Genomic DNA, 14,662 nt, shown 5'->3' with positions numbered 1-14,662 from the left:
CCATACATATACAGCCACCCAATTAGACAAGATGGATGAAGCAAAGAAGTGCAGACCGACAGGAGCCGGATCTAGATCGCTCCTGAGAGACACAGCCAGAATACAGCAAATATAGAGGCGAATGCCAGCAGCAAACCACTGAACTGAGAATAGGTCCCCTATTGAAGGAATCAGAGAAAGAACTGGAAGAGCTTGAAGGGGCTCGAGACCCCAAAAGTACAACAATGCCAAGCAACCAGAGCTTCCAGGGACTAAGCCACTACCTAAAGACTATACATGGACTGACCCTGGACTCTGACCCCATAGGTAGCAATGAATATCCTAGTAAGAGCACCAGTGGAAGGGGAAGCCCTGGGTCCTGCTAAGACTGAACCCACAGTGAACTAGTCTATGGGGGGAGGGCGGCAATGGGGGGAGGGTTGGGAGGGGAACACCCATAAGGAAGGGGAGGGGGGAGGGGGATGTTTGCCCGGAAACCGGGAAAGGGAATAACACTCGAAATGTATATAAGAAATACTCAAGTTAATAAAAAAAAAAAAAAAAGAAATGTAAAAAAAAAAAAAAATAAAATACAAGTATCACTCTTAGTTATCTTAAACCATGGCCGTGTTTCAAACCTTACAAAATCTCTGCAACAGTGTGCCAGGAGAGAAAGCCAGTTTCAAAAGAAGTGGTTTGAACTAAATGCACACATGTTGGGTACTGCATCACATGCTGTTTAAACGGATCCACATGCATCTGTCTTATTTTAAAGACTGCATTTGCAAATACTCCGGGTGCACCGAGAACGTTTATTACCTACCAATTTCCCTTTTATCTTGAGAGACAGTACTCGATATGATAAATTATCTTCCCGGTAAAAAAAATCCATTCCAGAAAGCCCTCTGAAATGAGCAGTTGTTAAACTCCAAGATCTTTAAAATGAACACATTTGTAATGAGAAAAAGAAATTGAAAGGTGAAGCATTGGAATTAAATGTCTAATGCTTATAGAAAAAAATAGCTGGAATCGGGTAATATGTAAAGTTGTAAAAATCCTTTACTTAACCATGTCTTATTAAAAAAAAAGTATAAATTACAGGTAACTTGAAGTCGTACATGTCATGCTCAGAAAATACTTTCCTATGGGCGACACGAGTGTTTCCATTTAAAGGATTAACCTGTCTTTTTGTCGATGGCTTGGAAGAAACTGTAAAATCTGATACTGCAAACAGGTTTATAGGAAGAGTTGATTCATGGATGAGGCTGTGCAAATTGAGCATGTTCGGGTTGAAAGTTCATTTGCGGGTGGAGCAAAGAGGCTCTTGCCCTGACTTCAGTATTTGGGAAGCAGAGACAGGCAGATTTCTGTGACTTTGAGGCCAACTTGGTCTACATAGTGAGTTCCAGGAAAGCCAGAAATACGTTGAGGGATCCAGTCTTGAAAACAAAACAATTAACAAACAGGAATGAGTGAAAGAAAGTTCACTTTCATTTCTGCCCTTGGAGCTAATATGTAAAGACATACCCTTGTGAAATTTTCCTAAGTACAGATTTCTTGACGGAGACAAAGCACGCTTTGACACATGCAGAGACCAAAGTGTGTCCTTTTTTTTTTTCTTACCCACTTCCTGCTTCTTCCTTCTGTCTCTTTCCTTCCTCTTTCTCCAATCCCTCTAAGGAAGATGTGCTTTCTGGCAAGGTTATCTTTAAAATGAACCAGGGACTTTATTTCCTTTTTTTTTTTCTCTTGTCATCTGCAGAGGAATGTGTTTGGGGGAAGAGCCTCCTGATTGGCTGTATTAAGAGAAGATCGTCTCAAGGCTTCATCTTAACAGCTCTCTAGGAAGGACAGAAAAGCAGCTGGGATCATCACTCCCAGCCCAAGCAGCAATCTAGCAGCTGTTACTGGACCACACTCCTCATATAGATGTCCATGTGATTTTCTTAGCTAGGGGCACATCTGTGGGACATTATGGATCTGCCAGAAGATTAAACACTTCATTTGCACTTACCGAAATGTCTGAAGGAACTGTCTGAAGTGTGATGGTCCTTTGTGGGTTTTACAAGGAGGCATTTTCAGAAGCAGGAAAAGTCGTGCACTGGAAAGACTAGCTCTACGTTTATAGCAACAAAAAGAGAAGAATTGGTATTAGGACCAAAATAGAATTTAATGTTAAAATGTGAAAAAGGCAGAGTCTTTATATGAACTAATAAAATGGTCATTAGTGGAGAGTATTGAAGCCATACTCCTTGTACACTATAAGGGTATCATTTGTAGATTTCTTCTATATATGAGTACAGGTATGTTTATACTTACATATGCCTGAAGTTTATTAGTGACACATGCTTGAGAGAGAGAGACGATTTAAAGAAGGATTTGCTGTAGCATATTTGGTTGTAGGATTTTCAGACTGCAGTTGACAGGAGTGATGGGATTAAGCCCAGTAACTTACTTCATGATGAAAGAGGGGACAGAAGGGAGAGGTGGTGACAGTGAAGGAGGTACATGCATCTGCAGTGACAAACCTTCCTGTTCTTTTGTGTAATTCCTCCCAGGATCCCATTCTCTGGGTTGTACTGCTTATACACAAGGCAGGACATCTTCCCCTCTCAGTTCATTTCCTTTGAAGTTCCCACACAGGTTACCCAGTGATGGCGTTTCCTACAAAGATAAGCCAATGATAGATATGCAATTCCCAATAGGTGGTACAAAAAAAAGGTTATGTTCTGAAATAACAACACACTTAAAATATTCTGTACATGTAATGTATATGGTGCTAAGAATGTTTACATAAATTTTTACTTTAAAAATATTGAAGGGGCTAAGAACCTCCAATAAATTCAAACATGCAACACTTCTCTTTTTGAAACCCAAAGACCCCACTCAATATAATCTTTTTGCATTCTATCTATTTACCTGAAAAGTTCATTATTTTATTATTTTGTACAGCTGGATAGTACTCCATGGTGTACATGGAGCATATTTTTGTTTCCTATTTATTGGTTGTGGGGTCTTTAGGTTGTTTGCATTCCATCGCTATTTTGTATAGAGCAACAATGAACATGACTGAGCAATATCTGTGGAGTTTAATATCAAGTCCTTTGAGCATATGCCAAAGTGTTAGGTATAGCTGTGTCAGACTGTAGACTAATTTTAGCCTTTTGTCTGGCTGAAGGAGAGCTAGAAGGGAAGATAGGTCCTTGAAACTCTACCTTTTAGGGAGGACAGCTTTGTCAGTAAAGTGCTTGCCTTACAAACACAAAGACCTAAATTTAATCCCCAATAAAATATTTGCATTAATGCTTCTGGTTTAGGGTTTACTTAGGGAACCAGTCACAGGTCATTTAAAGTAACTTTGTCCAGTCTATGTGTTCATTCTCTGTCCTCAGATGCATTGCTCCTTGTTATTTTCCCCCATAGCTAAAAACAGTTGCATAGTACATTGTTCAGTAATAATTAAAACATGTTTTCTCCATTAGTAATAGTTCATAAGTTAGTCTGAGTTTATGTACTTGGTGTAACTGACTATTTTGAACTACAGAAACTAGCATTCAAGATTATAAAGAGAACAATATTCAATAAATACATGAATTTAAAGTGGCGACTTTACTTATCTATATAACTTTTTTCAATTTAGGATATTTTGTTAGGCAGCGTGCTTCTTCTTAAACAGTTACTCAATTTCTCAGTTTAATACACAAACACATACACACACACACACACGTAGGCAGAAATATGCAGGTTCTGTTCATATTTTATAGAAGATTTAAATAAAATCATGAAAGTGCTTTAAATTAAATTAAGAATTTGTGAATTTATATAAATAAAAATACGACTTATAATAGATGTTTTCATATTTATTCTTCGGTTTCTTTTTGCTTATGTTGACTGTCTATGCCCTGAAAATTCTAGACTTACGTGCTACAGTTTGCCTCTTCTTTGAAATATGACATGTTCTCAATTGTTCCCTAGTGATTAGAACTAAGAACAGCAGGAAACTGTGCGTTTAACTGTCCCAAGATGCCATCAATCTGGAGAATTTCAGTCTTTGGAGCATATAAGTTTTTGAAACTGAGTGTAAAAATGTGGGTATATTTTAATACGTCCTGTAAATCACAAGGCCTTTGTAATTTTAGAATATATTTTTGAAATCATTATAGTTTTATAGCAATATTATCTTCTATAAAGATCTCCCTTTTCACTTAAACTAATTGATTGAATTATTTCACTACATATTTTATAAGACCCTTTAAAATAAAGTAAGATTTCTTTAAAATCTAGCATGATAAATCAGAGAGTTGACATACACACCTAGGTAAAGTGAAAGCTGAATTTATCCCAGACCTTCAGACATATTGTACAGCCAAAAGATTTAAAAACCAGGATACATTTATTTGCTCATAGTTTGGTGGAACAACACCAAAATGCACCTAAAAACAAAACAAAACAAAACAAAAAGGTGACATTCCGGTAAAGGAGTTATCAGACATGCTGGCTTGCCCTATTAAGTTTGCTATTCTTTGCCATTAGCTACCCATGTAACTCGGATGTAACTCCTCTTGTCTATAAAAAGTTTTCATGTGATATTTGGTGTCAATGACAGTATATGTTTCTATGGTGTTTTTATTCACCTACTCCTCAGTAGAACTAGTCGTCCTAAATGTGTGTCCTTCTGAGGTGTATGTTGTAAATAGCATATTTTACATATTTGCAAATGTAAATTTTATCATATTAAGTCTCAAGAGGCAGAGGTGTGTAGGTGGATGGGGGAGCTTCCTCATAGAAGCAAGGGGAGGGAAGATGGGATAAGGGGTTTCTGGAGAGGAAACCAGAAAAGGGGATAGAATTTGAAATGTAAATAAAGAAAATATTCAATAAAAAATAGTAAAAGAAAAAAGAAAGAAAGAAAGGAAGGAAAGGAAGAAAGAAAGAAAACATCTATAGCAATAGGGATAAAAAAGGCCCAAGAATGTTCACAGCCACACCCTCAAAATGATTTATTTGTTTAGGTATTCATTAGGTCAGTTTTTATGTCAAGACAAAATATTGTTGTCTGAAACTAATAGCTCTATGTTATTCCTATGTATGTGTGGTGGTTTGAATGAGACTAGCCCCCAAAGGCTCGTATATTGGCATGTTTAATCTGGAGTTGAACTGCTAAAAGGTTTGGGAGGTGTGGGCTTGTTGGAAGAGGTATATCACTGGAAGTAGGCTCTGGGGTTTCAAAAGCCCACGCTAGGCCGGATGTTACTTTTTCTATATCTCTGCCTGTGAATTGGAATGTAGCTCTTAGATACCTCTCCGACTCCATGCCTGTTTGCCTGCCTGCCACCAAGATTTCCACCAGGATATTGGAGCAACCAACTGACAGTGTAAGCGAACCTCCAATCAACTGTTTCCTTTTGTGAGAGTTACCTTGATTATGGTCTCTCTTCACAACAATACAACAGTTACTAAGACAGAATGGATGCCTTAATTAAGCTTGTCTAGAGACTTACTTTCTAATAGTAAAGTAACTTTTTCCAGGACTGAGTTAGTTACTTTGTGTAGTAAATAGCTTTTACAATGGACACAATACTCTGACTTGTTGACATTGAAACCACTGTGTAACATCTTCCCTTTGAATGCCATAAAGATTCCAGCTGAACCATTTCTAGTGAATAGAAAATAAGGAGCAGTTCTAGATAGTTAGCTCCGACGTTAGTCATGATTAATTATAGAATGTTTTGATGCACTCTCTTGTTGTTGATTATATGGGAGGCTGTATTTTGCATGCTGAAAGAGACGTATGGAGAGTCCTACATGGCTGTGATTTGCGCATATCAAGCCCTGAAAACTGATGTGCTGTGATTTTAGAACTGAGAGAATCATGCGAATGGACGTAGAAGAGGACCTTTCTTGTTCTTTGACATGACAACTGTTCCAACTGCCGTATTTTTTAAGTTGCCTAATAAAATACAATCTGAGTATTTTGGGATTATCTTGAATTTTTTCTTAGCTTCTTTGAAACTAGAAGTATAAGAAAAAGGGGCTAGCTTAGGTAATTCTGACTCAACTTTCTACTGCTTTTTGTACCTTCATGGGGAGGACTCTTACAGAAGAATTTATCTCTTCCATATGTTAATTCTGACCTCAGGTACTTCTTATTACCTTCCAAAGACCTCACCTATTAAGACCATCTGTCTCTGTCGCTGTCCAGATCTATGTAAAGAGATGCCACAACAATGGCAGCTTTTATAAAAAGCAAAAGCATTTGAAGGGGTACTTGCTTTTAGTTTAGTTCATTGTCATCACGGTGGGGAGCTTGGCATCAGGCGCAGCACTGGAGAGGTAGCTGAGAGCTGTATCCTTGTCCACAGCAATACAGTGACAGACTGGGACTGGCTGGGGTCTTTGAAACCCATGTTCAAGATAAATTCCCAATGTCACACTTACTACTCCAACAAGGTCAAACTAATTATCCTTATAATCCATTTACGTCTTTACTTATCAGAAATAAACAAAAGATTGTTCTATTATCTATAGACGTCATGTCTAGGTATATGACCCAGGACTAATAACAGAGCTGTAGACATTTCTATGCCTTTTAAGTTCCTTTTTGCTTTCTAAATGTAATCAGACTATCTGTAGGGATTGCCGTTCTCATCAGTCAGAGAGGGAAAAAAAAACGGTCATTTTAAGAAGAAATATGATTTTCCACTGTGATAAGGATGTTAAATAGTCAATTTAGGATATAAAGTATATTTAAGATATGCTAATTTCCCCTCAGATCATTCTTGTAAAAATAAAAGTAATTTCCTCAATCATTTTTCAAACTTAGATGACACAATTAAGTTGAGCAAGTCAGAATGACCACTCTACCCTCTTGCATAAAGGTGAACTAGGGAGACTCATCAAAAGGACAGCAGTAGACAGGCTGGTCAGAAGGCCACAGGCTTGATCTTCATGACGGCCATCCCTCCATCCCCATCTCACACCAATGCCCTTAGAAATAACACATTTTGATCTGTCTGGTCCATCCACGTTGTGGTTGATTTAATTGGTCAGAGTCCGTTGATAGCAATTCTTGCTCCTGGTCTTTGCTTTATGATAGTTCTGTTGGGGTGAACTTCTAGCACCAATAGTCCTTTTATTTGTATAAAAGGAAAAATCTTTCAACATTATAAATATATCTATCTCCTTCCTGTCTCAAAGCACAGTGTGCAGCCATAGCCCTCCTCCAATCGTTATAGCCTTGATGTGCTGGGACTAGGCTTCTATATAGGAGCTTCAGGGTTTTTTATCTCTTCTACTTTTCACAGCTCATCGTCAGAATGCATTTTTATATAAATTTATAAGTGGACACACATACTATACACTTATACATAAATTCAATAGTTTTCTGACAGCAATGTAATAATTTCTATAATTATAATAATTTTTGCTACCTAGGGTGACACATTTTGCTAAAATGTATATAAGAAGTATCTTAGCTATTGGTTAGTCAATTCTGGCTTCTGTCTATGAGAAAATGGCAAGAGGAAAAAATGTATTTTTCCATTTAGGAAATATTTAAGAGCAATAGTCTTCTATTCAATCAGTTTAAGAAGGAAATAGTTTTTAGAATTAGTTAATAACGGCCACCAAAGAGTGTTTCTTGGATTCTTGATTTGTGATTAGTTGACATATTATTTAATGATGAATCTCAGACCATAGATGTTTGGAAAATGTTGGATTAAACAAGGTTACCTCAGTAAATATTAAACTTTACCATGCTTATGTGATTCAGCATTGTAAGTTACAATTCACAGAAGCACACTAGAATTAAATTATCAGAAGGCACTTGTAAATATAGGATACAATATTATTTAAAAACACTTAGAAAACCTTTTTTTCCCCCAGATAATGGCTCATGATTAGAGAGAGACATAAAAAGAAAGAAGAAAGGGTAGAAAGAAAGAAGGAAGGAAAGAGGGGAAATGGGGGCTTACGTTGCTTTATTAATGAGGTAATGAAATGAAAATACCTTCAGTATTTTCAGCATTTTTTTTCTGTTTTCATATCTACCCACTACATTACATACTTAGAACTATTGACAGTGGTGATGTGGAATAGATGTAAGAAGTAGAAAAGCACTGGTTGGGAGTGGCATTTATAGCTAGACTGTTATCTCAGAAATGGTGGTGAAGGCCAATGTAAACAATAGAGATTAACAAACATTAAGTATGTAACAGTTAGAGGCCATAACTGGGTGAGGTGCTTTAATGAGGCATCAGTAGTCATTGGATGAGGAACTTTAGTTAGGCACTTCTGTCTTAGTGTTTCTATTGTTGTGAACAGACACCATGGCCAGGGCAACTCTTACAAAGGACAGCATTTAGTTGTGGCTAACTTACAGGTTCAGAGGTTCAGTTCATCATCATCAAGGCAGGAAGCATGGCAGCACCAGGAAGTCATGGCGGTGGAAGAGATGAGAGTCCTCCATTTGTTCGGAAGTCAAACAGGAAAAGACTGGCACCCACAGGGCTAAGAGGAGGCCCTAAAAGCCCACCTCCACAATGATGCACTTTTTCCAACAAGACCACACCTCCCAATAGTGCCACTCCCTAGGTCAAGCATATTCAAACCACCACAACTTCGAAAGTTATAACTGGCATTTACAACTTTAAAAGGTGAGACACTGATGAATTGTATCACTTATACAACAAAACCATTAAGATTTGTTGATGTAAGAGTCAGTGAAGAATTACATAGTCCTTGTCGATGAATGTTAGTGGCACACAAAAATGATAAGCAAGTAGTTTGTGGCAGAATTAACCATGGCCCAAGGGTATTCTTTCCTTTATTGATTCTATATAGTTCTTAAGTACTTCTTCAGGTGTGATATCATCTCCATTGGTTAATTTTGATTCTCCATCTTTTATACTTCCAATCTAGAAGTAGAAAGCTGTGGACCCTCATTAATCTTATTCCACATTCCACTTTATCATTTCTGTTTTCTTCCAAGTTTTAACACTCATCCTGTTGCTCCTGAGTTCATCTGTGGTTACTCTGTAAACTAGAGGGTGAAACTAACTACTGAGTTATATTTTTATACTTCGGCACTTCATGACTCTATGAATTCACATTTGCTCTTCCTTCCCCTAAACTCTCTGTGCATCTGTCTTAGACAGTCTGTTAAAACTACCAGGTTTTATGGAAATGAAATGGAGTAAAGGATCTATAAGGTGTATATTTAACCCCTCTAACCTACTTGTTTTCAATTAAATACTTATTTAAAGGCTGAAGGACATTTTTAGGGTTCCTTTGTGTTCTTTGAAAGAGAACTTATTTCATAGCATTCTCAATAAACTTAAATTAAAATAGTTTTCATACTTCTACGAGTGAAAATGCCATTAAGAAATTATTCTACCTAAAAGACATGGAGAATTTGAAAACAGCAAGGACTTTAAGTGTTTAATGAGGACTATGAAATGTGAAATACCAAGTTAAGTAGTTCTTAATAATAATTATAACTAGCACAGTATGCTTGCAATTGATATTTTATTGTGCTATAAATCTTGCAACTACTTTCCTGCATAAATATTAAAGCATGGTTTAAAGTACTTGCTGAAGGAGTTTACATTTACTCTTTTCCAAGAGGAGTTTACTGGGTTGAAATAACACAAAGGAGTTACTCTCATTAACCAGAAAACAAAACAAAAAACAGACTGAGAGACCACAATGAACCTCTACAAAAATCCGAAAGCCAATCACAGTGAAAACCAAGTTTTACAGGAGTATCATCTCCTCCTGACCAGTCATTTCCCTCTTAAGTTGGCGAACCACAGATTCATTGGCCCTGAGCTGATTTCAATACATGGGTATATAATTGCAATTAATTACAATTTATCAAGAGCACTAAAGAATGTGAAGCGGCTGATAATCTTCGATTGCATCAAAACAAGATGTAAGGAACCGGCACTTTTGGGCTCTCTCTGTGGAGACACCTCAAGGAGTATCCTCTTCATTTCAGGCATCTTGGCTCAGATTGTCTTCTTTAACACAGAACCTTCTCATTCCCACCAAAGTTACAAGCATTTTACAATTTACAAGCATTCAGGAGGTTCAGTTTCTTTCGATGGAGCTGCCATCTTTTTGATCCCAAAAAGGTAAAGAAAAATGTCTACTCAGAAAGGTAAAGAAAAATGTCTACCAAGCATTAAAAAAAATAAACCAAAACCAAAACCGAAAACAACAACAACAAGAACAGCAACAACAAACAACAACAACAAATCAAAAAACGTAGATTTAGGCATCCTCGTTTGGGCCTTTCTTCTTATTTAACTCCTTTGGATGTATGGGGTGTTTCATAGATACTCTGTACTTTATGACTAAAATCCTCTATAAGTGAGTCTCTAGGAAGTGCTAGACACTTGGCATAGGGGAGGTTCCTAGGAGTCGATGCTGGTGACCTTAGTGGAGACTCATAGCCACGGGGATATGGAACCTGAAGAGACCACACCCTGGAGCCATGGAGTCCCCTGGTAGGAGAGATAAGGACACCAACCCACCCACAAAACTTTTGACCTCAAATTTGTCCTTTCTGAAAGAGATACAGGGATAATGATGGAACATAGACTGAAAGAATGGCCAACAATACTGAATACAACTTGAAACACATCATATAAGCGAGTACCAATCCCTGACACTACTGATGCTCTGTTATGCTTGCAGACAAGAACCTAAGATAACTGTCTTCTCAGAGATAAACCCACCGACGAACACTGGATGGAGTCCACCGACTCTTACGGGAGAGAAGGGGACTGGGAGTGTGTGGTAAGTCGCCATTATAGGCCCTGAAGGGGATAGGAATTCCACAGGAAGATCAACAGAGTCAACCAACCCAGACCCCAGTGAGCTCTCAGAGTCTAAGGCGCCAAAGAGCATACATGGGCTGGACACACGGACACATGGATCCATGGCCTCCAGCACATATGTAACAGTTGTGCAGCTCAGTCACCATGTGGGTCTTCCAGTAACTGGAGATGGGGTCATTCCTATAGCCTGACTGTGGAATCCATATCCTAACAGGGCTGCCTTGTCCGGTGTGTGTGTGTGTGTGTGTGTGTGTGTGTGTGTTGCACCATTTTGAGGAGAAAGGGTTGGAGGGTTGGGTGATGGGGGAAGGGACTATGGGAGGGAGAACGAGGAGGGGACAGCATTACAGATGTAAATAAATACACAAACAAACAGATAAACAAATAAAAGAAACTACAGAATTGCTCTTTTGGCCTTATCCACGTGAACCAATAGGAAAGGCAGGATGTACACATGAAGGGAACAGGCAATGTTTTAAATGGATGAAAACAAAGAAAACATCAAAAGTCCATATCCTCACTGTCAACAGAACCAAAGGGGCAAGGTCTTGCAAGGAGTGAATCCACACGTTTTGTAACAGAGGGAGCTTTCAGGAAATGTGTTAGGGTCAGGTTGCCTGGATTCCCTGAAGTCTGCTCACTCAGAGAAACACACTGTGAGAATGAGTGGAAAGTAGGTGCATTTATGGCAGTCCTTTCTCATGAATTCATGGTATTATATACATTTTATTAAAAAATATACATTCTGCACAGGAAGGAATACATATGTGGTACTATAAATGTGGTTGAAATTCTATGACTGGGAGATCATGGCCCAACAGGCAGCGCATTGATATTGTTCCCCTAAATGGACTTGTCAACCTGCCTTCTCAACACTGATGTGTAACTATGGATGAGTGCTGCTCTCATCCTGGAGTAGAGAAGTCCCCTTGGTAGAGGGTTATAGTTAATGCTCACTCCTTCTTGAGGAGGTGTTGACTGTAGCTAATAGAAGGGGTATCATAATGGTGCAGCCCTTCAGAGACCAGTGAAGAAGACAAAATTCAGAGGCAAGAAGAAATAAAACAGACAATCACAGGAAAAGAAGAATATATCACAATACCATATACATATGCATGGCAGGAAATTGTCAAGCAGTAGAGAAGAATCTGTCATAAAGTATGCTTTGATCCTAACTGACGATGTGCTACCCTTCCACAAAGGGATGTTTAAAACAAACTCTGTACCCTAATTCATTGAGCAATGCCTTTGGTAGTAAAAGCTGACAGTATTCTTGCTGAAAATGTTTGTGCTGATATTGGCTCTTTCAAGAAAGTATGACTAAAGCATGCAGCTTGAGTTTAGTCATTCTGTTCAACTCATCACCATAAGGGTAGAGTGCTGATTGGACAGGGAGAGTTGTATTCACATCAGCACCCAGCACACGCATAGATAAGATAGTTCTCTTTGCTTATCTGACCAGTTTATTTCTCTTCCCCAGTGTCTTTCATTGAGGTTTTCTTTTCTTTTTTTTTTTTTTGTTTGTTTAATTTCCTATTTCTGCCACTAGTCACTGCCAAGTTCCCCTTAGATCAGCCTTACTTTTTTATTATCTCTCCTATTCAGGATGCAAGAAAAATGTGAAGGGGAGGTGGACAGATTAAAGAGATAAACTGCAGAACAAGGGGCAGGACCAAAGTAGCAAGAGGTATAATGGAGATGGAGGTAAAGAGATGTGGCTAAATTGTTTTATTCCTGACAGAAAATGTAGCACCGGTTAGCACTGCACTAACATATCTGCCTGAGCCATACTGTCAGATGAATGCCTTTAGCCATATCTTCCTCTTTAGCTTGTTTCAACATAGACCACGTGTTACTTTATCCCACACCTTTTTCAATCCCCAGAAAAGAGACCCTTCCTCAAACCCTATCACTTAAGTCATATTAACAATTACCAGTTATGACCGTCTCCTGATGCTACAGGAATTTACTTTACCTCACTTCGTGTTGGGTGTCTGCCTCCTGCAAATCCAAGGTAACCCCGGTGTGGGCAGCGTTTGCTCTTACGTGCTCCAATTCTATCACCTGAGGCATATTCAAATGAAAAAAAAAAAGCATAGCTATAACTCTAGGCTTCTTTTTTCTGCATAGAGAATTATAATTCAGATAGCAAGTGGGGTAAATAGGAAATGACTGAATAGCTACTTTAACCCGGTGAACTGTAAGAGATCCACTAGTTCTGAGAGGAGAGAATCGAGCGAGATCTCGAAGAGGATTGTGGGAAGACTTCCTGAAGAAAATACGAGCATCACCACGGCTTCCGGTAAACAATCAAAGAGAAGAAATGGCTTTTGCATGGAAGGAGGTGGCGCAGAAAGAACCCAGGGCTAATTATTAGCTTTAAATATATTAAAGTTTAATGTTCCACTTCCTACCCCTTATTTCGAGCTATTGAATGCAAGAGTGTCGTGTTAAATTATACGCTTAAGTATATTTTTCCTGCTTTTATTTGTTGTGTGTGTGCCACAACATGTGTTTCTGAGTGTGTATAAAGGTCAGAGGGCAGCTTGGTTTTCTTCTTACACAGTGTAGGCTCTGGCGGCTGAACGCAAGTTACAGGCCTGGCTGTTAGTGGCTTTACTATGTGAGCCGTCTCACCTGGCCCTACTCCTAGGTTTTTATAGGTAAGCACAAACCCAGACTTTATAACAGCTCAGCTTCCTCAGCAACTGGACTTGAAGGCATCACTCGCCTCGGTGCTGAAGTGTGGCACTCGATAAGCCCGTGTTCAATGAAGTGCTGTCTGTCTGACAGGTCAGATGAAGCAGCCACAATGTGAGCTGTGGTTTAGTCTGAGCGGGCTGTGACATTCACAGCGGGGATTTTTCAGCCAAGTCTGGATTTCATTTGAGAAACCTTAAGCACATTTTCATGAGGGTGTCTACATGGCCCGGCCTAAGTGTTTCTCACTTGAGCTGAAGGCCACTCTCTCACCTTTTGATTTAGAAGTCAACTGTCATTTCATCACTGTCTGAATCTGATAAAATCCCTCCTGGAGTCAGGTTCCTTCCATTGGGTATTTGCAGAAGGAAAGGAAAGCAGATGGACATTAAATTTTAATGTCGGGGAGGTGACAGCATGTTCTCCTTGCTGGCGGATTTGACAATGCCCTGTATGTTTGTGAGTCTGTGTGGTGTTCAGGTGCCGAAGTCTTTTTTGCTCAATTCTTTTCTTCTTTTCAGTTATCATTGTATGGAGGGAGCATGTTCCCCTGTGCACTGGACAATGTTGGAATAGAGCGGGACATCTTGAAAGAGCTCAGGCAAACAGCAATTGACTGAGAAACAAATCCCCAAGTAGGAATCAAGAACAACTGATGATAAATGAATAGAGATTCGAGCATTACAGACAAAAGAAAACCAAGACATGCTGAGGACAAGAAGGCTTTGGCTTATTAGGCAATCAGAATGCTTTTGGTCCTGTGAGATGTTAAGTATTGATATGGTTTGATAGGGAGTACACCTGACAGAAGCTTGAGGACATCACTTGTGTTCAGAATACATATTCTTTGACATGAAGTTAAGAAAGCCACGTTTTAGGCATATTAGTGACTTCCTAAGAAAGAAAATATTTCTAAATAATAGAGACACAATGAAATTGTACGAATAGGGTAATAGAATTAGAATCAGAATTTTATTCAAATGTATTCTCAATGGGTGTGTAATATTACAACATTTTGACGTCAATATTTGTGCTATCTGTATATAAATGTAGCTATAATTTAATATTAAAATTCATTCCACATTATGCAGGTTGTGTTAATGAGCATAAAAAAATAAAAGAATGATAGTATTTGTTAGGAT

At 38.6% G+C, this 14,662-nt stretch overlaps 1 long non-coding RNA gene across 1 annotated transcript; it reads right to left on the bottom strand.

Annotated features, from left to right (window-relative positions):
• Positions 1–890: 890 nt before the first annotated feature.
• Positions 891–13,042, bottom strand: LOC108352732 (uncharacterized). Its single transcript, XR_001841101.3, has 4 exons — positions 12,796–13,042; positions 4,294–4,412; positions 2,508–2,643; positions 891–2,095 (listed from the first exon to the last, which is right to left on the bottom strand). It is a non-coding gene; the product is annotated as an uncharacterized LOC108352732 (long non-coding RNA).
• Positions 13,043–14,662: the final 1,620 nt, after the last annotated feature.

Source organism: Rattus norvegicus, chromosome 14, assembly GCF_036323735.1.
Source record: "Rattus norvegicus strain BN/NHsdMcwi chromosome 14, GRCr8, whole genome shotgun sequence".
Taxonomy (NCBI): domain Eukaryota; kingdom Metazoa; phylum Chordata; class Mammalia; order Rodentia; family Muridae; genus Rattus; species Rattus norvegicus.
Note: the sequence above shows the minus strand (reverse complement) of the source record. Positions and strands in the feature narration are given on the sequence as shown.